Source organism: Euprymna scolopes, chromosome 26 (genome assembly GCF_053919585.1).
Source record: "Euprymna scolopes isolate OS-2025 chromosome 26, ASM5391958v1, whole genome shotgun sequence".
Taxonomy (NCBI): domain Eukaryota; kingdom Metazoa; phylum Mollusca; class Cephalopoda; order Sepiida; family Sepiolidae; genus Euprymna; species Euprymna scolopes.
The window spans coordinates 9,798,595-9,825,611 of record NC_136507.1 but is presented as its reverse complement, the minus strand read 5'-3'; the positions used below and the strand labels follow the sequence as shown (position 1 = coordinate 9,825,611).

Sequence of the window (27,017 nt, the reverse complement as noted above, 5' to 3'; positions counted from 1 at the left end):
GAAAATTTGGCTCTTAAGGGGTCAAAGTTGAACGATGTAACCTTTGATAACTCTACCAAACTCCTCCGAAATTTTGGGTCTAGACACTTGAAATTTTAGATATACGTTCCTTGGACATGGACCTTATTTAATAACTTGATTTGAGACCAAAACAATAAATGTAAAGGGATCAGCATAGGGTCCAAAGTTAAAAATTTGACCGCTTTTTTTTGCTCAATATACACCTCCAAACACCCGGGCAACGCCGGGCTGAAATGGAACTTTTAAAAAAATTCAGGATGAAGTGCGCCAATATATAGGAGGTCTATTCAGTAATATCCCAGTCTTTTTGTACAGGCAATTAAAATTGTCATTATCTCTTGAAAATTCAGTAACTTATTGCTGTACACCTTACGAGATGATTGATCACTGTTTATGATTTTAAGTTAAAATTAACAGCCACATCAATAATTCGAATACATCATACTAAAGCCTGATTGTCAAAGTTTGTGAATTTCCAAAATGCTATCTGGACATGAGGACACTTTAGAAGAACGATATTTAATGAAATTCTGTTTTAAACTTTAAAAAAATGCCACAAAAATGCAAAGAAATGCATTATAGTGCTTACGGACCATCTTGCACGAATTGAATATTAGTTTGTTAATTGCATAAGAGATTCAATGAAAACCTGTGAGGTATGAGGGGAAATATAGGAGAAATAACGAAGTCAGACCACCAATGTTGATTAGCCAAATAAAGAATTTCATAAGTAAGGGCCGCTGTGTGTCTATAGAAGCAGTAAGTCCACAGATTGATCTCAGTGTGGGAACTGTCCACACAATTACTCTCGATTACATAAAGATGCGGACGATTTATGCAAAGTTTGTTACAATGCACCAGTTCATATCTCCATTTTTGTCACATAATATTTTACCAGGACGGGCATCCAGACAGTACCTCGCCCTCTTTATAGTCCAGACCTTGCCCCCTGAGACTTTCGGTTATTCCTTAAGCACAAGAAAAACTTTAGAGGTTGTGGTTATAAGACAATTGATGATGTGAAAAAGATTCTGCCGAGGGTTATTGATACGCCCACACAAAAGGACATTCACTGGGCTATTTACAATTAGTTGGAACCGTTCAACAAAATCATTTTAGCTAAGGGAGATCACTTTGAATGATACTAGAGTTTCATATGTGAACTATCAATAAAAGTGCTCATACACATGTGTGGAAACTTATTAAAGACACCTGGTATTTTTAGTTCTTAAATGTAGAATGCTAGCGTAAATTCCAGAAATTTAAAAATACAAAATTACTATAATTAACGGACAGTTACGAATTTATTAGGAAAACTTGTATAGACCGGCCCATATTAGGTAGAAATATGTTTAGGGATAAGAATTGTAGTGCGTTCTCTATTCTTGAATATTAAGCTGAACTCTATTTAATTAACCAGATATAGACGTAGTGCAATGGCTGAAGTTGTTAAGTAAAAACCTGTTCTAAGTTACATGTTGAAGGTTGGAAGTTCAATATTAACTACGGCTTAAAATATTAAGCATGTGTCAGACTTCCACCAGGCAACGGATGACGAGACTAGAACTACCTACCATTGTGTATTAAACAAATTATTCATTCGAAATCCCGTATAGATTCTTAAGTTCGACATTTGGCACTTGTGTGTAGAGAGTTTGATTAGTATAATCATAGTGTGACTGACATGTAAGATAATTGCAGTAAGTTTTGTAATTGTAATTATAAATGCTTGTCTAGAAAATCTAGAAAAAAGCACATTATTAAAGTCTAAGATAACACGTGACAATTGAAAAAATTCTACATTGCACGTCGAATAAACGCTTGGAAAATACGATTGATAATTGATATTCGAGTAATATCTGAACAAAAAAGGGCAAACAACGTATAGATTAAAGTAAGAATCGTAGAGATCGGGAAGCCTTACGAAACTAAAACGGTTAAATAAGAAAGCCGTAGAAATGAGAAAGAACGACACTAAGAAAGTATCAATTAAATGTAACAAATAGAAAAAAAAAGAACCATCTTAATCGATAAAACTGGAAGAAGCCTAAAATTATACGACAAAGTGAAAATAATGAAGGCGACCATAAAAAACCAAAAAGAGAGATAATGGAGCATCGATAGTAAATAAATTAAAGTAGAATCGATGCAAACATAGGAAAAAAATAATTCATCTGTGTCTAGTAAAACAGTCACAATGATAAGAAAGGCAATAAATAAGCTAAGAAAGTACGAAAATGTGAGACTATGGTAGACATGTTTTTAACCAAAGGTAAGAACTGCAAAACATCGGTAGAAGATAACGCGGTTACAAAGTATTGAAAATGATAGTACACAGATAGTAGGAAAAGATTTGTAAACACAGATAGTAAAAAACACATAAAGGACAGAGAATAGAAAAACGGTGACAGGCAGAGAGTACGTGAAATTATGGAAGACAGAAGAAATCGAAGGTTGATCTAGTAGCAAACACGGATAGGGAGTATGAAACCAGAGCAGAATATATAAAACCAGAGTAGCAGGAAGGTAGGTGGTAGAAAACCAGAGTAGGTGATAATACACTATAGTAGCCGATAATACACTATAGTAGGCGATAATGCACTATAGTAGGTGATAATACACTATAGTAGGCGATAATGCACTATAGTAGGCGATAATACACTATAGTATGCGATAATACACTATAGTAGCCGATAATACACTATAGTAGGCGATGATGCACTATAGTAGGTGATAATACACTATAGTAGGCGATAATACACTATAGTAGGCGATAATGCACTATAGTAGGTGATAATACACTATAGTAGCCGATAATACACTATAGTAGCCGATAATGCACTATAGTAGCCGATAATACACTATAGTAGGCGATAATGCACTATAGTAGCCGATAATACACTATAGTAGGCGATAATGCACTATAGTAGGTGATAATACACCACAGTAGGTGATAATGCACTATAGTAGCCGATAATACACTATAGTAGGCGATAATGCACTATAGTAGGTGATAATACACCACAGTAGGTGATAAGGTATAAAACGAACGTAGAAGGTATGCAAACATAATTACAAGATACCCAAACCAATGGAGGAGGTTTAAATCAAAATATAATTTACTAAACTAAATTAGAACTTAAGGGCGCAATAGTCAGAAAAGAAAGGAGGAAATACGAATGAAAGTTAAATATGATCGAAAGTAAAAAACAAATAACGCCACAATCAAAGTGAAATTAAAAATTAAAATACAAGATATAGAAAGGATAAAAAAAAAACTGAAGACGTGATAAATATCTGATTTTTAAACTACTAAGAACAGAGGAAAATGCAATATTGTATTACCGGCTAATGGCCCTTTAACGCAGTGAAGCTTTTCTAATGACAATTCATGTACACATCAGTGATTTAGAAATATTGTCGAAGTGCCTTACAGCATTTGTCCTTTTTATTCGATAGCCACTTTTGTTTCTAACACAAAAAATGCCCTTTTTCACCTTCCATGTATTTGACTTCTTTCAGTTTATATTTGCATTTCCGCCATGTTTCCATCGCTGTACCAGCAGTCTAGTGTACTGAGGCGTTAGTGTGAGTATTTTTTTCTTATTGTTTTTCGAAGATAGTAGTCACTTTCATTTTATACAACTATATATTATATATATGCATATATATATATATGCATATACATATATACGCACGCACACACACGCAAACACACACACACACACACACACACACACATATATATATATATATATATATATATATATATATATATATATGGGATGTATGTGTGTATTATGAAGACAATATGAATGGGTCTTCGTTTTGTAACTTGATGCGAATCAATTACGTCAATTCCGTGTACATTTTGCCATTATTACCGAGAGGAGGCATATTGGCCCACAGAGCAGATACAATTAGCTATGTATATATGAATTTCCACGTGTATTCGAAGAGGACTCTATGAAATTCATAACACAAAGGTGTAGCATATCATCTAATGATCGCTGAAGCGTGAATCGGACTCACACAACGGAAATTGGATTTGGTCTCTGCACCGAATAATATATGTAAAAAGAGAAATAGAGGGAGCCGGATAAATAGAGGAAAGAAATGCGTGAACAAAAGAGAATATATGCATGCGTTTCTGTATCATTGATGAATCCAGCTTAGCAGGAATTATACATATTTCTTATATAACGTCAGATTAGCGATTAAAACGCCAGTGAAACAAACCAAACCACGAGGAAACTAATCATTCCCACTAAAATAGCGCTGCCTTTCAAAGAAACCTTTCAACGTAGCATATATATTATAAAAAAGGAAGAATTGTTTCTAAGGAGTTAATATATTCTTTCTTAGTTTTTTTTTTTTAATTTGTATTGTTCCGGCAAGTGTTCCCATCTTAGGTTTTACTCTCGCAGTTATTCACTCGATCTCACACCTGCAAATCCAAAGAAGCAACAGATTTACACATTAAGTTTAAGCAGGACTTTCTGAGAATTTCATTTATATCCTCTGTTCTGGCGTTACCACGAATAAAATTACGAATTACTTACGAATTCTTTCTTGTCATACCTGATTAAACAAGAGCAAGTTAACACTATACAGATATCATGTTTTTATCAAGTGCACATGAGGAGGGTTTTCCCGACTGCATCGTTTTGAGAGTAACCTCCAGTCGAATGTTCAAAATAATGTATATAAATAAAACAGCAGACGTGTGTGAGTGTGCAAATAGCTAATAAATAAACTCTTTAACTATTGGCCACATAACAGTGAAATTCTCAGGAAATAGTATTCATGCACCAAGTATGGTTTATAGCGAGTAAATTCTTTGGTTAGATGTATGAAAAACGCGGTGAGAAATCAGAAAATTACATGTACAGTGATCAATCCAACGACCTCACATGTTTGCATCTGTGCACATGCTCAGATGAAATTCATTCATTCAAGTTGTTTATTATTAAGCCTTTGTATGTATGTAGTAATCCGAAAGAACAGTAGAGCCATTCAGGCGTCATTTCTCTTTAAATTATAATGTGGTTGGATGCGACCTAAGATCATTAATGCATGCATTGCCAACAGTTTTGATAAGACATTACTGTCTCCGTTTTATTCGAGTAGGAGATGACAATAGTTAGGGATAACTTCCGGTAATTACGTAATTCCACTTCAAATTATAGTGTTAAGTTGGGAACAACCTGAGATTATCATCACATGGATCGGCAAGTGTTTAAATGATAATCCTCTCAGACATTATCTCCTCTTTATTCGAGTAAGAATGTGATAGGCAGGAAGGGGGTAACTTCCATGAATGACGTCATTTCTCTTCAAAGTAAGATGTTTATTGGGGGACAACTGGAGATCATAATCACGTGGATTGGCGAGAGTATAATTGAGACAATGCTCCGAGACATTAAGAGATTCGAGTAAATGGGAAGTTATAGGCAGTACGAGCAACTTGCAGTGATGACGTCATTTCTCTAAACCATAATAGTGATAAGTGGAAGTTAACTTGAGATTACAATCCCACGGATTAGTGAGTGTTTAAATGAAACAATCCTCTCAGGCATTATCTCCTATTTTTATTCCAGTGGGGAGGTCGTAAGCATGGTTGCAACGCTCTGTGAAGACGTAATTCTTCAAAATATGGTGGTAAGTGAGAGATAACTTGAGATTATCATCAGATAGATTAGCGAGTGTTTAAATGCGACAGTCCTCCCAGACAATTTTTCTGTCTGTTTATTCGAGTAAGAGAAGTAATAGGCGAAGGGTAACTTCCGATTATGACATCATCTCACGTCAGATAACGGTATTATGTGAAAGACAACTTGAAATTATCATCACATTGATTGGCGAGTGTTTTTTTAGTAGGGGGTGATAAGCTGGAAATTACTTCCAGTGATGACCATTTCTCTTCAAAGTATAGTGTTAAGTGAGGGACGACTTGAGATTATAATCACATGAATTAGCAACTGTTGGGATAAGACAATCCTCTTAGAAATCATATCCTCATTTTTATTCGCGTAAGAGGGGGTTATGGCGTCATGCTTGATCAAATCATTGTGGAAAGTTGGGGCAGCTTCAGATTATCAAAGTTCTCATTATCCTAGATGGAGCAGGTGTATGTAAGCGCAGCGTGCCTGGAATAAACAATTACTTTGTCGTTGGTGATTGTATAAGTTACAATAACAAGTCCTAATACCCGGGAAACGCTGTGTAGCTTTGCTAGTACAATATATATTATGTACATACATACATACATATATATATATATATGTGTGTGTGTGTGTGTGTGTGTGTGTGTGTGGGTGTGTGTATTTATAATATATCACATAGATTAATGAGTCTTTAAAAAGACAATTCTCTCAGATATCATCTCATTTATTCGAGTAGGGGGTGATATATATATATATATATATATATATATATATATATATATATATATATATATATATATATATATAATCGTTTTATAGTTTCGTTGTATAGATCCGGATCTACTTAAGACCAGGTGTTTATTAAAGCGTGCTTGATGGAGGACAGAACAAGTATATAATATGTTTATTATACAAATATTATTGGTTACATATGTGCATACCTGTTGCAGCTGCACCTCAATTAAGATAGACCAGCTGTAGTAATGTTCCGTCTATATGAAACAAGAAAAACGCTTTTTAATTAATAAAAATAAGTTTATTTTTTGAAAAAAATATAATTAATAGTTGTCTAATAACTACTATTAATACATCATAAAAGTTTTCAATATTACACGTAGCAACTCTATTATATTTACGATTCAATATATAAGCATGTGTAACTTAAAAGAAGACAGTAATATTGCTGAAGGGCGTATTCTTTCAATTGCATTCTTACATTATGTTCCTAGCAATTGTGACACAGAAAGCACTTTTCTTACAGGTAACCCTGTTCTTTATACATAACCAGTGGAAGGCACCTTTTATACAAATGTGTATGCATTCGTTCGATTTTAAAACTGCTGTAGACGCCATTACAGAAAGACCAAAATCTTTCTATTTTGAAAAAAAAAAGAAGTCAATTTTGTTCAATCACATCACTGCATTAAGTGATACAGCAAATAATGGCCCTCAAAAAGCACATGCCCATGCAATAGTTGTTTTACAAACATTTCGGAGCATAGGGGACCTAGTTGAATCTGTTAACATTTTATGCAATTCACATTTTCTGAAGGGCTGCCTTTTAGCGACCGTCAATTACCTTAGAGAAATAACCCGTGCTATAACTTCAAAAGAACGATAAAAAGAATTGAAATCTTAAACACAATTCCCATTCCACAAACAAATTACATTAAAAAGCAATTTAAAAAATACGAAAAATACGAAAAACAAAATAAATATATTTTCTAAAGATTGCCGTAAAAATAAATTCTTACAAAATATAGTTTCATTTGTTGATATAGTTACAGAAAATATAACCTTTCTCACAAAACACTGTCATAAAAAAATTCTCATAAAAAAATCAATTCATACGTTTAAAAAATGCCAAAATATTCATTTCAGTCATTAAAAAAATAAATCTAATGAAACTGACTGTATTTTATATTTTTGGTAATTTTTTTATATTTTTTTCATTGGATATACGATAAATGAGCTTCTTTTTCTTTCCTTGCGTTTTAAATTTTGATCAGGCTTACGTCAGCCACCGGAAAATGCAAGTCAATAAATGCGAAAATACCCATGCAAAACTTCACTTGTCTATTATTTACATGCACTTAATTAATAAGATTGGTTTACTCTTGGATAACCCCACCCCCACACACACAAAACCATTTGCTAAATTGAGATCTATTATTTATTAACGGGGTTTTTGTACAGAAACCCTTATAGCTGTTTTTTTATACTGCGTTCATCCCTGCCCCGTGAGAACATTTATCATATCAATTGCGTGGCGCAGACTAGACGTGTCTACAAGCATTTTCTTTCAACAGACTTTTGTTACTACAACTTTCGACTGTGTTAACTTATATAGTGTTTTCCTATTGAAAACGCTCTTTAAGACTACGTGATGTGAATTTACTGAAATAATTGGACTTTCCTTTAAACAAGTTCGTACCAAATAAAAGAAAATACCTTCGCAGAATCACGAACGACAACATTTCTCATTTCCGTGCGTACATGTAAAACGTGCTGGATTATTTCTGCGCATTGTTTTTAAAGATTCATTACACACAACTTTGGTGAAGTAGACTTTATTCGCAAAAAGTGAAGGACCGCCGATTTTAAACCATGCCAGAGTTACTGCCCCTATGTATTCGGGTCTAAATAACTTAATTGACAATACGGTAAATCAGGTATCTGTTCGTACGTACGTACGTCATCAACCATCTACCCCTTTTTAAGTTAAACGTCAAATCGTCAAAATTTACGCAAAATATAAAATAACAAGTAGTGTTGTTCATCTGTCATATTTTAACAATAGGCACCTTTTAAACCGTATTAACTACATTGCGGCGTTTATTTCATTTGGAAATATAAGCGGTCTTTACGTCTCTTAGAAATGTAAATATTGCATTAATAGGAGATAGTAAAATGCGAGCAAATAAAATGAATGGCATGACTGAAATTGAAACCGAAATCATGAAATCTTCAGTCCGATATTTTTCACTTTAGATATTTCGACTTTTTAATAGTGCGTAAAACATTACATTAACAAATTAATTATGCGACGCATCGGGGATTTTGTTTTATTTACGACTAGCATTTTAGCCCGGCGTTGCCCGAGTGTTTGGAGATGTATGTTGAGTAAAAACAGCGGTCATCTTTTTTTTTTTACTTTAACACCTATAAGGACCCCTTAACAGTTATTGTTTTGGGCTCAAATCAAGTTATTAAGTTAGATCCATGTCCGAAAATTTCAAGTGTTTAGACTCAAAATTTTCGGAGGAGTTTGGTAGAGTTCTCAAAGGTCAAATCGTTGAACTTTGACCCTTTAACAGACAAATTTCTGGCCGAAAACACATTACAAATATTTTCCCAAATCTCAGTACCCGGTATATGAAATTTCGATTCTGTATACTGAAAATTGACAGAGTTATTGCGTAGGGAAGTGTACACACACAGACACAAAGACATGCAGACGTTTTCACTTTTATAGATAATAGATAGATTAGCAGAGAGACCCGAAGTTGGCGGAATTGAATGATGATATACGAATGTTTTATACTACCATATATTTTATTGTCATTGAAATTGTTGAAATAGCCCATTTTCAAATCAAATCAATTGATTGCCAGCTCTAGTGATGTACTCGTCGGGTTTCAGCGGAAGAATGCTTAACATTCATCACCGCAATGATCTACATTGCACTGTATAGAACCTTCTGTTTATTTTATAAATTTATTTAGTTATATATAATGGCTTGGATTAAAATTTAAAATACAAACGTAAAGTATCATGTTTCAAGTGTGCTCTTAACAGAAACATACATTTCGAACGCGCCTCTCTTATATAAAGAACATACTGTTTATTTTATGACTACTGACCTTACTGTTTGTGCTGTGAAAACGGCTTGAATTTAAGGTGAAAATGTAACAGGTCACATATCATGGATTAGATTATACTTATTCTATTAACATTAAGCCGGCGGTGTTTTAAGTAAGAAAAGGTGTATTTTCAAATTATTTAAATAAAAGCAATGAGTTAAATTATACATTTAAACTTTGGTGTTATAAACTTATTTGTTTTAAAAAGCTGAAAATTATTTTAAAAAAAGATGTTTAAAAAGATATAAATCGTTACAATTCTTAATAAATAAAAAAGAATATATTCGTTTTTTTTATTTATAGAATGTTTCAGTTAGGGTGATAATCATTTACGGATAAAAGAAAAGGTAAGTTCTGATAATTACTATTAAACCTTACACGGTCAATACGTCTATGTGACGTGTAATGCATTTATAAAATATTATTGGACGTACTTTATAGAGATATCTTTAAAAATAAATCGTGTGCTAATCTATATAATATGATATATATATATATATATATATATAATAAATTATGTTTGGGGATTGAGCGCATTATTGCTGACAGTTCATCGTAGAAATTCAGGATCTCTTGCTTGTCACTGACGTTGGTAAACTGCAACAAATAACACTAGTAGCAGGATTACCACTGAAGGTAGCAAGAATTATCCTTTGTGTTACCTTCTCAGCACTTTTCAATGATTTCAATGCTCGAGGGCTAAGCAGAAGTCCTACTCCCCCAATGGTACTATTTGTCGAATTTTACCATGCTGACGCTGATACTAGTGTCCAGCTGTTACCAATTTCATGGTACTTTATATCCATGTCGTTGTGGAAGAGACGCTGCTCTTGAATACACACAGTATCGATATCGTGTTCTTTTGATGAAGCAACAAGTTCTGATATTTGAGATGTGGGTTGAAGTGTCCGTACATTAAAGGTGGATATTTTTATGGCATGTCTACATTTTGCTAGCTGAGGTTTTGGTGCTGTAGTAAAGTTGTCGATAGCTGTGATCAGTGCCGGCGCACCAAGTAGCGATCCTTGGTTACCCATGTGGCGGTCAATGCGGTATGGAATTCTGGTTTGATTTAGAGTCATATTGAATCTCTCGATAGCTCGGATAATATCACCTGTGTGGGCTACGTCTACAGGCGAATCGCAGTAATTTCTCAATTAGACTAGTTGAACCTGGTCGTTGATCTCTTAATGATTCTTCCGCTCAGTGTCTTTTGTGTCCTGCCATTGACGGATTATTTAGTTCTTCCGCCAAGGCGCATAATTATCATATATATGAAAACAATCGAGCAATGGTCAGGTCCCCAGATGGGGGCACTTCATTTTTTCACATCCGCACTGGGGTTCTACAAGGAGATACTTTTGCCCCTTTTCTTTTCATTGTCTGTCTTGATTTTGTATTCTACACCTCTGATGATATACACAACATGCTAGGCTTTACCCTAAAGAAATCCAGAAACAGACATCATCAATCAGCACACATAACTGATGCAGATTACGCATACGATATCGCTTTGTTCGCGAACAACACTGTTGATGCGCAAACACTGTTACGTAAGCTAGAAAAGTCTGCAAATGACATTGGTCTCCACATAAATGCGGATAAGAGAAAGTTTATGGCTTTCAATGCAAAGGGAGAGATCAGGGCTTTGGTTGGACCAACACTGAAAGAAGTCTCTGAGTTTACGTATTTGGGCAGCAACACATAGTTTCCACAGAGAGAGATATCGGAATTCACATCTCAAAAGCATGGACCGCATTGGATGGGCTACATTCAGTATGTACTTCTAGACTGACTGACAAACTGAAAAGGCAGTTCTTCAGGACAGTGGTAGCGTCTGTCATTGTTTACGGTGCTACAGCCTGGACACTCACAAAAAGATTGGAAAGAAAACTAGACGGCACATACACCCGTATGCTAAGAACAATATTAAATATATCTTGGCAAAATCATCAAACAAAGCAGCAACTTTATGGCAATCTACCTGCCATATCTAATACCATCAGAGAAAGACGCCTACGATTTGCCGGTCATTGAGGAGAAAGCATGAATTGGTGAGTCCTGTATTGCCATGGACTCCACGACACGGGCGCGCAAGCAGAAGATCTAGATCCACGTACATCCAACAAATCGCACACGACGTCAACTGTGAACCTGAAGATCTGAGACATCTGATGGAAGACAGGAGACTCTGGAGAGGACAGGTCACATTGGTTCGGGCAAGGAGCCCGCTATGATGATGATGATGATATCTTCTGCCATAAGAAGCGATCCGGCCAGAAAGTACCCCCATTTATTAAGGTAAAGGTGAAAGAACAGATGTTTCGTTGTATTGACCCCACATTTTTAGAGATAATTTAACAGACTTTTTTTAATGTTTGGAAGAATATGTTACCAGTGATAGCAATTTCTCATTCAGCTGCACATATTCTAATATACAGTCCTGGTGAAGAGGCAAACAAATATTCACATTTAGAAAAATATGAAGTCACAATTTACTCAACCTATTCGGAAGATAGTGAATTACATTCAACGAATCTTTCACAATAAATCACCGATAATATCGATTTCATTTGATTATTAAATGATCCAAAATATTTGAAAGCATAAAAACAGAAATCATTCAACGCATATTAAATTAAATTTTGCTAATCTAATAAGAACAATCATTGAAAACACCTTTCCAACAATGAACAGTAACGATATGCCCCTGAAAAACCGCAATTAGATTTCGAACCAGTTTTATACAACGACAGAAATATTGCATCTCTCAAGTCTTGAGGGATTTCACTTTCTCATCTGCTTTGGTTGACTTGAAAAAGGAAATCGATGTTTTTCTCATTACCATTCTAGAGAATCTCTGCCGTTATGACATCCATTCCTTGCGCTGTATAGCTGAACATTTGACTAACCGAAGCTTTTATCTCACATCTAGAAAGCACTTCATCAAGACACATGATGAATTAATTTTGCTAAATAACATCAAATACAGATTTGTCGATGATTTGAGTAGGATTAATGAGTTCTTTATTATGTACACAGCATTGGTTTTTATATCTTGTGATTGACTGAATGTTGTGTCGTATTTTGATTTGAGAGAAGCAAAAGTAGATTGCTACAGAAAATAGTGTTCTTTTATTTTTTTGGTTAAACAATATCAAGTGTTTGCTGTTATCTGGGCGATGTGCTTATTCTACGTTCTTGGGACACGATTGGCTTTAGGTTTTGCATATTCATGGTTGTGTCATTTTTTAAAAATCTCTGTAGTTTCGATTTATTGTTTGTTTTGACATATTCGTTGGAAAAGTTATTTCGGAAAATGTTTCCTTTCAATATATATATATATATATATATATATATATATATATATATATATATATATATATATATATACACGTGTGTGTGTGTGTGTGCATACAAAAATAACGTGGGTGTGTAAAGTAAAAATCTAATCCCCACACATCCATGTTAATTAGTGTATTTTTTACTGGAGGGTTCTCTATAAACACCATGACATAGCTATGCTGCCCTATCTACTCTGCTAAGATTTTCCCCATTTGTGCATATTGAATGAAAAGCAAAAACGAATAAAAAAACATCGATCACTGATTATTTCGCATATTATATTCTATATCGTCAAATATATTTCTAAATAAAAATTTGAAAACTAATGGTAATGGACCGAGATTGCCCACGCTACACACAATCCAAGAGATAGTAAGAAGCTCCAAAGCAAGCAAAAATCAGAATAAAAAAAATAATCAGAGGGAAATATATCGACAGACAGGGATACAAGTTCAGTCGATGCATTGCTTCCAAAATTCCATGAGAATGAGTTCATTAATTATTGTGTGAATTGCACAGTTTAAAGCGAGAATTTATGATTCGATAAAGAAGAGGCGCCGAGTATATTTTTGTAGAAATAATTGTAGAGGATGAGAGGGTCAGTACATAATATGAGCGAGGCAAGCATATATTGGGCAACGGACGTGAAGGCACTTCAAAAGAAGCCGAGGGTAATTATCAATAAGATGCAATGGTTAGAACACAATAAAACGAAATCATATAAAATACTAGCAGATGAACGTTGATTTAGCCGGGTCTCAAATATGCCTCAGCAACTTTAGCATACTTATTAAGACGTGTTATTATTATAAAAAGAAGCATTATTTTTGTTACCAAATTAGAAATAAAATCATATTTTGACTGTTTAAATGTAAACGTTTACAAAAAAAAAACACCTTGGCAAATTTACTCAGCATGTTGCCTGGAATATATAGGTCAAAATTCATAATGATACTTTTAATGCTTTGTGAGGTTCCAGAATACTCAGAATACTATTTGATAAGGCACATATATGGGGAGCATTTTTTATTCTATCCTAAAGTCCATACGTGTTCTGGCCTTTACAAATAATTTTTTATCGTTTCACAATTATTTTTTGATAATCTTGTGATGCCGCTCATTCTTATCCAAGCAAATCAAATCTGAAGACAGTGTTTTCTGTATAAATTCCTCTTAAATAGACTGTATTCTAGCGTTATTCGTCGATTTTGTAAACCAACATTTTACTCTCTAATATAAAATAACCTATATTTGACTGTTCTTATGAAAATTCATTCTGTCGTGTATGATCTGCTGAACAAAACAAAAATGGCTTGTCTTGGATGTTTATTCATTTATTATCTGTTTTCATACAGTGACGCTACTCAGTTCACAGTAGCTGATATATAGTAGTGATTTCCTAAATACATGTCTATGAATGTACCAGTCTCCTATAACAATTTTTAGGGACCTACACGGACTGAATCTTTAGATTCAATCAATCATTCAGGAAATTGCACTAGTTAAAAACGAATCTGATGTGTTGAATAACAATATCACATTGTTTTTTTTTGTCAATGAGGTAAAGTTTTCGAGCTATGACCACATGTCGTTTTTACGTTTTGGTTCACATGCATACAGGTGTGGAGGATTTTAGAAAAGTCAGTTATATGTATTTGAAGATTTAGAGCTGTTGCCAAGGCCGCTGGAAAAATGGTCGGATCCTTCTATCGATCCAGTAGATATCTCACTGCTGATGCAATTCTCTATCTATATAAGAGCCAGATACGTCCAAGGATGGAATACTGTTGCCACATATGGGCAGGAGCTACTAGAAAAGACTCGTCCTGCCTTGATAGGAGGTAAAATGCCATTTCGAATAATTTTTTGGATTGGAAATTATTATTTTAATGAGAATATATATTCAGGGCCGACACTTCTTTGTGATTATTAAAAAAAAAACATCATTTTGAAGTCATACAACTTCAGAAATTTAATATCACATTGTACTCAGCATTCAACGAAGAGGGGTTGACCTGTGCGTGGCAGAAAACGTAAAATTTTTTCATATATATATATATATATAACAAACTAAACAGAATCACGAGCACATTATCCGCTTACGGAATAGTCAGGCGACAAACCGCCTATTAACACTGTTGAAATAAAAAAATAAAAAGGACGCATATAATCGTATAACTCAGTATAACATTCTATGTTAATACATGGAATAATTATGTACATATTTACGTTGAGACGATTAATCGGAATCGGAATCGGGAATCAGAAAAATCGGAATATTAGAGTGTATCGAAATCATCGGAAAATTTTGTACCGATTTTCCGAGGCCAAAACGATTCTTTTGTCTATTTTTATTTGATTTTCTTTAAAGCTTAATTGCCCATTGCTGATAATAATGAAAAATAATTAATATTTATTGATTTTAAACTACTAATGTAGCTAAAAATGATAGGTCGTCCCACACAAGTATATGCTTATGTTTCGGAAAATATTTGCACATTTAACAAGTGTATTTTTTACGATAATCAGAGAAAAATGCAATTATATAGTAAAATTTTAGAGCTTTATAAAGAATCAGAATCGGTAATTGTATCGAAATCGAGAAAAAATTGGAATCTACCCATCACTAGTGCGTATATGTGTGTGTATATATATATGTATATATATATATATATATATATATATATATATATACATTTATGTATATATATAAATATGCGCACATATCAATATATACGTAGCTATACAGCTCTATGGAGTTACGTATATGCATATGGAAATATATAAAAAAGAGAACATTGGAAAAAGGAAAAAAAGAGAGAAAGGAATGCATAGTGATGAACGAATTATGTACTAACTCTTCCAAAATTATGTACTGTGATTTTTATTAAAGAATAAAAAAAATATATGATCTTTAATTTCGTATAATTACATTTAAACATATTGATGGATACATTCGAAACTGCACACTCGACGCTTACAAGTATGATACGTTCTCAACAAAACAACGCCGCCATTTGTTAGATTGACTTAAAATAACACTCATAAGAAAAGTCAGTTATATGTATTTGAAGATTTAGAGCTGTTGCCAAGGCCGCTGGAAAAATGGTCGGATCCTTCTATCGATCCAGTAGATATCTCACTGCTGATGCAATTCTCTATCTATATAAGAGCCAGATACGTCCAAGGATGGAATACTGTTGCCACATATGGGCAGGAGCTGCTAGAAAAGACTCGTCCTGCCTTGATAGGGTTCAAAATAGACTTCGTGGCCTGGTGGGAGATGTCCTTTTCTCTTCGCTGCAACCTCTATCTCACAGAAGAGATGTTGCGAGTTTGTCTCTGCTTTATCGTTATTTTTATGGAAAGTTTTCGACTGAGCTTCAATCTATGGTTCCCCCTCGCCAAACTTTCACAAGAAACACTAGAATAGCTGAAAACATTATCAATAATTTTCCTCACTCTTTATCTGTGCCTAAACCTAAACATAGATTCCATGATCAAACCTTATTTCTCAGAACTGCACGCCTGTGGAATTGTCTTCCGTTTTCCTGCTTTCCAGCTGTCTATAATATGGTTGTCTTCAAGTCCAACGTGAACAAATTTCTGATGAGCCGTTCCACTTAAGTTAACAAATTTACCGAACTTCCATTACTATCGATTACTATATTGTCTTTTTGACCACTGTACACTCTTTAACCCTTATCCTTGAGTGGCCTATCGGCCTTGATAAGTGGTGACGCCTATGTGAAAAAAAGAAAAAAGTCCTGCCCCCATGAATCATATTGAGTCACTTAGCTATTCAGTACATGCGAATAACTCAAATATTCGCGTCCATATATTTTTTCTTCCAAATGTGATTTATACTGAGTTTAATTTCGATTTGTGAAGATCTTTTAAAAATTCGTTGTGAAAATTTTAAGACCTTAATTCGTGTAATATGTACTTTACATAAATAAAAAATATATCTAAAATTTCAGTTTTTTAGGGTACCTTAACGGATTTTAGAGAGCTAATGTACGGACAAGATTTAATTTGAAAGTTCAAATTTTCGTTTACTTTATTATTGGTATTAAACATTAATAAATCACGACCATGGATTTCAATTATTTTTAGATAGTTTAAGCTTAAAAATTTAATTTGAAAATTACTGAAGTCAATGTTCTAAAAAGCAAAACCATATAATGTATTTTGATCGAAATTTACTAGACAAAATTTTAAGTATAATTATAGTTTGATTATATTTTTGTTATATTTTTAGAAACTATTTCTGGGCTGTTTAATTCCAAATGAAATTGTCGGATAAGGTTTTATATATGAGGTTGTGGGTATTTCTATATAAATTTATGCATTCTGTTATTTCTTTATAAATTCATATATTTTGTAATTCCTATATAGATTCATATATTTTGTTATTTATATATAAATTCATTTATTTCGTTATTCCTATATAAATTTATATATTTGTTATTCATATATACATTCATTTATTTCGGTATTCATATAGAAATTTATATATTTTGTTATTCATATATAAATTCATTATTTTGTTATTCCTATCTAAATTTATATATTTTGTTATTCCTATATAAATTTATATATTTTGTTATTCATATATAAATTCATATATTTCGTTATTCCTATATAAATTCATATATTTTGGTATTTATATATAAATTTATATATTTTGTTATTTATATATAAATTTATATATTTTGTTATTCCTATATAAATTTATATATTTTGTTATTCCTATATCAATTTATATATTTTGTTATTCATATATCAATTTATCTATATTGTTATTTCTATATCAAGTTATATATTTTGTTATTCATATATAAATTCATACATTTTTAAGATCGTTCAAGTTGTGTTTACTAAACATGTTCTGATAAAGATGTTTACCCGGTTAATATTTTCAAACCATCTTTTAAACATTTTTAGTTATTTAATGTCCAATCCAATAATTGTTTTTATTTACCAATATTTATTCATCCATTGATTTTGTTAATCGCCCGAAAAAGGATGGTGAACCTGTAAATTCATCTTTGTCTGTTCGTCCCTTCATCCGGTTGCCTGTGCGCGCTTTTCTCAATAACTCCGCCTTGGAATTTTTAAAAAAAATTTCCACAAACATTAAACATTATATTAGTAAAAAAAGTAACAGAAGGGATTTTCCGGGAAAACTTCGCTTGCTCCCCTCACTAGATGACCCTTTCAGGTAAAAAGGGTTAAAACTGACATTTTTGTGCTTATTAAAAAAAATTGATGCATTGGATGTTTATAAACTTTCTGAAAAGTTGTAACTCACTGATTTCTCTATGAGTTTGTTTGTGTATAATCCGTGATTACTCTTAGGTGTGCCACAGGGGATGTTTTAGAGCTAATAAAGACACTCCATTTTTAAAACTATTTTACTATATTGGTCCAAAACATTCTGTGTAAATTTATTTAGCAGTTTTGCATGGGACTGAACTCAAATTTAAATATGTTAAGACCTTGGGAATTTGAGGGCTTAATATGGGGGCAAATGATGGATTTAGTCTTTTTTGCATGGTGCAGAACTCACATGTGCATATGTTAAGGCATAAAACTGAACAGTTTGTTCATTTTTACCAGGATTTGACGCGCCTCCTGGAGACTTATGGGGGTGCAGATACTGAACTTTGTCATTTTATATGCCTCGTTCTCTGTGGACTCATGTGGTCCATGCATGCGTCACTTGTTTTTATATTAATTCAGTATAAAATGTTATTGCTAATTGCAGTTGTTCTCGGAACCGAAACCTTTACAAGGACAACCATTTGGGATCAGCAGTAACTAAGGTGCGCGTGAAAATACTCCAATGCTCCCTAATTGGTACTTCACCCTGGAAGGAGTAAAATATTATTAACAGAATTGTATCTTGATAAATAACATTCGTGAGTATATATAAAATCACCTTGTTCTGAAAATATCCCCTTCTCCTTGCACAGGTATTCATATAATTGTTGATAAGAAACGATTAATATTTTATTTGGAAGACAGAATTTGTGTTTTGTTTATGTGAAAAAATATACTCATTCACATGTCTATTACAATGATTTGTCGTATAGTGCGTGGTGATATATGAAACGTATGTGTTGATGTATAATTCCTATTTTATCTGCTAAACGGTTGGTCATTTAGCAAGAAAGGCCAGTTGCTTATATCTTAAGTAAGTAACGATTTTTGGTTCGACAAGTAATTCCATAATAAGAAATGCAATTCCATAATATACGGCAATTGCATTGTTTTTTCGTTGTTTTTTTTACAGTTATATATCGTGAAATTATATTACTATAATTAGGTTAACTCTTTAAATGTGTTTGGTGGCGTGATAGCTGTTTATTTGATTAAATACCCATATCCTCTCTCACATTACACGCACGCACACATACACTCTATATATATATATATATATATATACATATATATATTATATATGTATTATAATATATATATATATATATATATATATATATAATATACATACATATATACTAGCAGTTCCGCCCGGCTTTTCACTAAGTAATATTCTCTATAATAATATCACTAAGCTGGATACTCCACTAGATTAGATAGATTCTTGTGCTGAAATTAAGTGACCACAAAAAAGATAACTTTAACTAAGGTAACCGTTAAATTAATGAAAGGAAAATCAAAATTTCTAACGTCTAAATTATGGAAAAAATATATCTCTAACATCAATATTATAGACGTAAAGAAGTTATAATGGAATATTCTTAAATTTATGGCGCTTATATACAGATAAATTCTTAACCGAAGGAAGGGGGATCTTCATTTTTTAGAACATCGACTGAAGTAAAATATAACAAAGATTGAAACCCAGAAAAATAGAAAATTTTATTTACAAGAAACAAATATCTGAAGGTTCACCTATTTACGTAGAATCTTTTGGTTGGCTACCGTGTAGTAGACCAAGGGTTTTAAAGACGGTTAATTCGAATCTTAGCTTCAAATACCTACGTTTCTAGGAACACTGAAAAGAGGCGTTCTTGTTGAAAGCTCATATATTTGTTATATATATATATATATATATATATATATATATATATATACACACACAACTAAGTTCGTTTAAAAAGGCCAGCAGTGGGAGGGACATTAAACCTGATGAGCATTAATTCTTTTGTAGAATTTGCAGGTAACAGCAGATAGCAATTTCCGGACGATGCATGTCGGTATGACTGCAAGTTAAAGGGAGCTTAATGAAACGCTATTTGTTGGCTAAGGAGTGACCGGATCGAAAAATAGGGGACACCGTTTTAATATCCGGGTAGGGCGTTGAAAATGTTTACTCTTCGCATTATCAGAAGGTGGTGGGATGAATTGCAAGAGAATTGGACATTTTTAAATATGTTCTTTTCACTAACAAAAAATAAAGAAAGATAAAAGACGAATATAGTTAAGTATGACAGAAAGAGATAGGGTAATGGAGGAATAAAGGACAAGAGGCGAAAACAAGATGCATAGAATAGTGAGAAGATGATGAAAATCAAGGAGAGTGGAGAACAAAGACAGAGTTGAGATGAAGAGGAACGAAAGAATAAACTAGAGATAGACAACAGAGAGCAGGAAAGAGATGACTAACGAAAAATTACACAATAAAAAGAAGGACTCAGAGAGATTAAATGAACAGAGAGACTAATAACAGACATGGAAAAGCGCATTTTAAGAATGATACATCAAAGAAATCAACGTTGAAACCGTACCTACTGGACAAAACAGAATGTTATATATATATATATATATATATATATATATATATATATATATATATATATATAGTTTTAGCTAATTAAGACAGAGCTTTATATCAATAATGAATTTTATAATTATAAAAAATTAACAACAACAACAACAATAACAACAATAACAACAACAATAATAATAATAATAATAATAATAATAATAATAATAATAATAATAATTCTAATTATTATCATTTTTGTAAAATCCAGGGAAGGAAAAATATATTTAAACAGCATGTTTGATAGCGCTATAAATTAGTTTTCTTGTTGATTTTTTTTGCAAAGAAAAACCAACAGCCCCAGCAAATATGAGTTTAATTACAATTCCATACAAATAGTCTATATTGTTCTTTTAATTAGCAGGACCAATTTTCTGGCATTGCTCGAAGAGGCATGAATGAATAAACACTAAGAATAAATATTTTTAAATATTCTTTTTAAATTGCTAAGAACTTGTACATTAGCGTTCCATGATAGAAATATGCCATACAACCAAGATAGGAAAGGAAAGAGAATCTCCCTAAATCAAATTAAACTATGATTATCTGGTACATCATCATGTGTGAGTTACGCAACTAGTTTTGAGGACGGGTTCATTTTGTGGAAGACTACCACTTATGAAGTCGCCTGGCGAAGACTTCTGGTTTTAACCGACCATTTGTCTGAAACATTAGCATGCCCAGTGTCTCGACAATGTTATGTTTTTCGTAAAAAATATGTATATATAAATATATGTATGTATAAATATATATATATATATTCAGTAATGTGATTGATAATTTAAAATTCAAATTAGAATTAAATTTAAAATCCGTTTCACAAGAAGGAACAACAACAATATCAATAATTTGTACGATCGTTTCGAAAAAAATGTTTTTATTTTGGTAGACATTAAGCCACGGACAATAATTTTTATATATAGTATTTAAAAAAAAAAAAAAAGTTTCCTCATCAGCAAAATTATTGGGAAGCGTTTTTAATATATGTAAAAGACACCATAAATAAACCTAGCATTAAAAGTAAGGCAGATGTATCTCCTAATTCTTCGCCTTTTGAAATCAGCAATTAAGGGCAAAGTATTCATATGGATGTTTATTGTAGCTTTTCAACTTTTCATAAGTTACCTTTTAATAAACATACACGTTATCAAACATTTTTAAATGATAGAAAAGATTTGCAAAGTCAAGTTATCTGTAATATCTATAAAACCTAAAAATATGCATATATATATATATATATATATATATATATATATATATATATATGCATGTTTATATTATAATATAATATTTAAAATTACAAATCATTTTCCATATTGAATAATTGCTTAAATAATCGTAGGAAGTGATACTACTGCTAGTCGATAGATTCATACCTAGTTACAAATATACCCTTTTTTTCGAAGATTTGTATCCCCCATAATCATATGCAATTTATATTAAAATATTTAAGGAAGTTTCGTGCCTGTAGACGGCAATTCGGGGAGCATACATAGTAAAAACTCATAGAGTATTTAACGACTGGATATCGCAATGTTGTATGTGTGTCGAAGTTACAGTTATTTTTCTCCAAATCGTAAATAAATAACAAAGTAAATTTTGGAAAAAAAAGTTTTATAATTAAAATAGTTATTAAATAAATATTATCAAATATCCCTACACCTACAGACACTAGAGAATATATTATGCGTGTGTGCGCATGCATATCGATGTGTTTTTGATTTAGGTATACGAGTCAGATTAAGAGCTACTACTCTATTCGGTCTCCTTTTAACTCTTGCACACACTTCTGCAACCTAAAACAATATAATAGAAAAAAAAGGGTTTCTGCAACTTATTATTTGACCTAGTTTCAGTATATACATATATATATTTTTTTATATATTTCTATTATATTTTAATATGTTTCTATTACATTACATTTTATTCTGTGCGTCCAACTTCTCCAAAACATCTAAGCTGAAATTTTGTCTGGATCTTTGATATGAAAATTTGTATGCAATGCTCTCTTTGATGTATTGTTAGGGATTAATATTGAGTAGTATTTAATGAAAAAATGAGCACAAATCTAACAATATTCTGCTAGCCATTTTCAATAACGCGCCCATTCTAAGTAAACGAGCTATATATTTGATTGATTTTAACGGGCTGAAAAGTCTAGAACATTGGGAGTTTGATATACACATTATACATGTTAATGTATACATTATATACTATATATTTTTAATACATAGCTGATAAAACATTTAAGACCACTTAAAAACATCTTAAAAACACTTTTTTAAGGATAGATTTTAAGACATCTTTAAAAAATTATTTTTTAAGGATGGATTTTAAACTCTTTCGACTTAAGGATTGGTTACCGATACTACAATCTAAAAGGTTAGTAAAACAAATAGCTACATTCCAAAGATTTATGTTTAAAATTTGGATTTTTATTACATTAGGCTTTTTACACATGACATGATCAAAATCTAGAGACAAAATTCTATTAAATTGTACAAAAAGTGTATGAAAAAGGTATGAACACATTCAAAAATTAAACTTAATGAGTTCTACCTCCACTGCTTTTGATGAAAAAAATGCTTTCGGTCATGCTAGAAATAAGTGTTTCCATTAAGGTGCTGGGGATCCTGCTCCAGTTTCTGAAGATGACTTGACGAAGTTCATTTTTTGTTGAATATTGTTTGCCATTTCGATAAACCTCTCTTGTCATCCATCAATAAACCTTTTCAATTGGGTTCAAGTCCGATGAGTATGTAGGAATTTCCCAGGAAATGGACTCCATTTTCTTGTAGAAAGCTCAAGAACCGTCTTGCAGTGTTGATTGCCGGCTTATGATGTTGGAATAAGCATCCATCCTCACACAAACGATGACCCTCCATCATCAAAGATGTTTTTTGTTGCATGCTAACATAACCAGTTGCTGCCTGACGACCCTGCACCACCTGGAGCTCCATCGTCCCTCTGTAAGAAAAAACACCCCATACCATTACGGACCCTCCACCACTATGACATGTGGAGAAAAATTTCACGGGGAATGATTTGTCATGCCAATATCGCTAGAATCCATCAAGACCATCCTTATTGGATGTTTTCTCATTAGAAAACAGTACGTTCTTCAACTTCTCCACGTCCCAGGTTTGGTATTCACGACCAAATCTTAAGCGGACCACTTTGTGTCGTGGAAGCAATCGAGGAATTTGTGTGCTCTTTTTATTTACCATGCCCATTTGTTGTAAGTGTCGTCAGATAGTTATTGGGCTCCAATCAGCATCTGTAACCGCCTGAATTTGACTAGAAGAAAGTTCTCTGTCATTCATAGCAAACAATTTGATTCTCCTAGTCAATGAAGGGGAATTTTTTATTTGGGGGGGGGCTACCAAAATATTTTGCTTTTCCATAATTCTCAGTGTTCTTTAGAAAGTTGCAAATAATAGCTTTACCGCGATTTACCTGAGCTGCTGTCACTCGCTGTGACAAAGCTTGCTTATGGAATCCTAGAATTCGAGAGCGCTCAACTTCAGTTAGTTTTCTTGCTTTAGGTATGGCAACACATTTACTCGGTGATTGCTAATCTCTAATTGAACTAACAACATTAGAATTACCATGAATCTAACAATTTATAACCCTTGGCCTTATATTTTGATCATGTGTAAAAAGCCTAATTTAATAAGAATGCAAATTTTTAAATAAAAGTTTTGGAATGTACCTTTTTGTTTCTATAACCATTTAGATTGTATTAGCAAACTTAAGTCGGAAGAGTTTTAAATCTATCCTTTAGCAAAGGGTTCTTTTTAAAGATTTTTAAGTGGTCTTAAATTTTCGATCAGCAGTTTATGTATGTACACATATTAATACTGTTAATACCATTTATCAGATAAGGTAAATTAAATTAATTTATAATGCTCATATGAAGCTGTGCATATGCGTTATTATTTCAATGCCTATATTAGAAATCTCATTTTTCTTTTAAAACTGAAAAAAATTACATTAAGATTTACTGATGCATATGTACATTTCAATATTTAAACGTATTTTAATATTCATGTTAATATACATGCTCTTCAAAATAAAAATCACAGAGGTAGATAGAAGGAACAGCCCGTAGTATTTTTCTTCTCAAGATAATTTCATTTAAGTATTGCTTATTAGAAACTCATTTAAATAGAATACGTATGCTGTTTGTGCATCACCGTATATAGGGTCTAAAACAGGTAATACTCCTTATTGGCAAAGACTTACTAGAATACGGATTTAGATATTTAATACCGAATAAAGAATTATTACTGCTGAACAATATTCTCTTCAGCAAACACTATCTCTCTCTCTCTCTCTCTCTCTCTCTATATATATATATATATATATATATATATATATATAAAATAAAATTATTATCTATTTTCCACCATATTATCTATCTATATTATTTATCTTACACCAGACTATCCATTCATGTGTAATCACCCTTTTCGTCACCATATTCAGTCTGTTTCACTTTTTTCAAGTAAGATCTTTGACTTACTCGTTGTTTCATAAAATACTTTTGCATGCAAAATCCGATATCGCATTTTGCTAATTCCTACCCTCTGATGAGAAGGAAAGTATTTCTTCGAAACTCCGCGGATTAAGGACTATCCACTTATCTAGTGTTTCCTTTTCAGATTAAATGTTTTTAACTCATTTCAAAGTGTTTTTTAACATGTTGTATTAACTGTTTGCTCGTATATATATATATATATCTATATATATATATATATATATATATATATATATATATATATATATAGAGAGAGAGAGAGAGAGAGAGAGAGAGAGATAGATGTAACCGGGATAGCGTAATCGTGAATGATCTATTAGGTTTCAGAAGTGAAATTTTATTTTTTTCAGAATATATTCATTTTTTGAAAGAGAAGCATAATTCACTTAGCCAATATATCGAATTCAAAAATTATTTGTAGAAAGGGAGGTAACTATTTTATAAGATTACATTATGCAGAGTTAGCTTAGAATTTTTCTTTTTAAATCAGTAGTGTATGTAATGTGCTTAGCCAAGAATATTGTATTTCTGCTATTTTATATGTTCCCACATGTATAAGAAAAATGTTAGCGATGATCATAACAAAAATATAGGTTATTAGAATAATAAATTTGATATGCAATAATTTAATACGTTCCAATGAAAATAAAAAAGTTACTTTTTTTTTAAATATAAAACCTAATATACATCCATATGCATACGAGATAGGGAGGGATAGTTTAATATTTATGCAATATGTAAAAAGTAATCAGTTTGATAAAATTTTATAAAATTTTACACGTGGCGAGCAATGTTAGAAACGATATAGTAATAATCAACTTTGCCAAAAGACCATTTAAATAAAAATTATGAACCAGAAACCCTGTTTTATGCGCACGCCCTGCATATGGAGAAATCGTCTCGATTAAAACGTGCACCTTGTGAAAAATGCACAAACATAAAATAATTATCAAATGCACCAAAAGGTCATTTGGATAAAAAAATTATGAATCTGACATTAAGACATGTATGGTAAGAAACAACTAACTTGATCAACAGTCAGAAAGATAGGTTAAATGTATGATATTTGAAAGATAATTTAAGTAAACAGATTACACAGGTGTAATGAAATTCAACCAAAGTCTATTCAATGTAGTAAAACGGTATTTGCCTATGAAAACGCCCATCGAGTGAGACTACAATTGCAATGTAATTATAAAGCAGGGGTTTCAGCTAGTTACAAATAGTTATATAATAACATAAAAAAAAGGGATATCGCTGTTAATTGAAAGTTAGTTTCTAAAAGAAAGTCGAATTTTCTGGCGCGCATCTCCCCCTTTACGATCAACTCTCCATAATTCTCAGTTAAAATAGAAACATATTGCTTTATTTTCATATGCAATTATGTCGTCATCATATAAAGCGTGACAGAAATGCAACAAACGCAAAAATGAGGGCAATAAGAATTCAGATATTAACTTTGGCTCTTAGCGTCACCTAAACTTAAAATCGCCGTAAAACACGAATTTAACAGGGTTTTCCCGATGTTATGCAGTGAGAAAAATAATAATGAAGAAAATAAACACAAGAGACATTGCTGTGTTTTATTTATAATGGGAAAACTAAGTCGTCATAACGAATTATATATATATATATATATATATATATATATATAACCGTTGAGTTAATAAAGTAGAATGAAATGTTTATTTTTATTAATCAGTAAAAAAATATAACCTCATATTTTGATACGCGTATGCCTGTAATTAAACAGCTTTCGAATTACGGCATAGTATATTACACATGAT

At 32.2% G+C, this 27,017-nt stretch overlaps 1 long non-coding RNA gene across 3 annotated transcripts in view; it reads left to right on the top strand.

The window, feature by feature from the left end:
- The window catches only part of LOC145247912 (uncharacterized), a 348,143-nt gene that overhangs the window by 42,657 nt on the left and 278,469 nt on the right, over nt 1-27,017 (top strand). For all 3 annotated transcript variants that reach the window (XR_013863299.1, XR_013863297.1, XR_013863298.1), the window contains exon 2: nt 18,666-18,819. This is a non-coding gene — a long non-coding RNA (uncharacterized LOC145247912). The remainder of the gene's footprint in view (nt 1-18,665; nt 18,820-27,017) is intronic.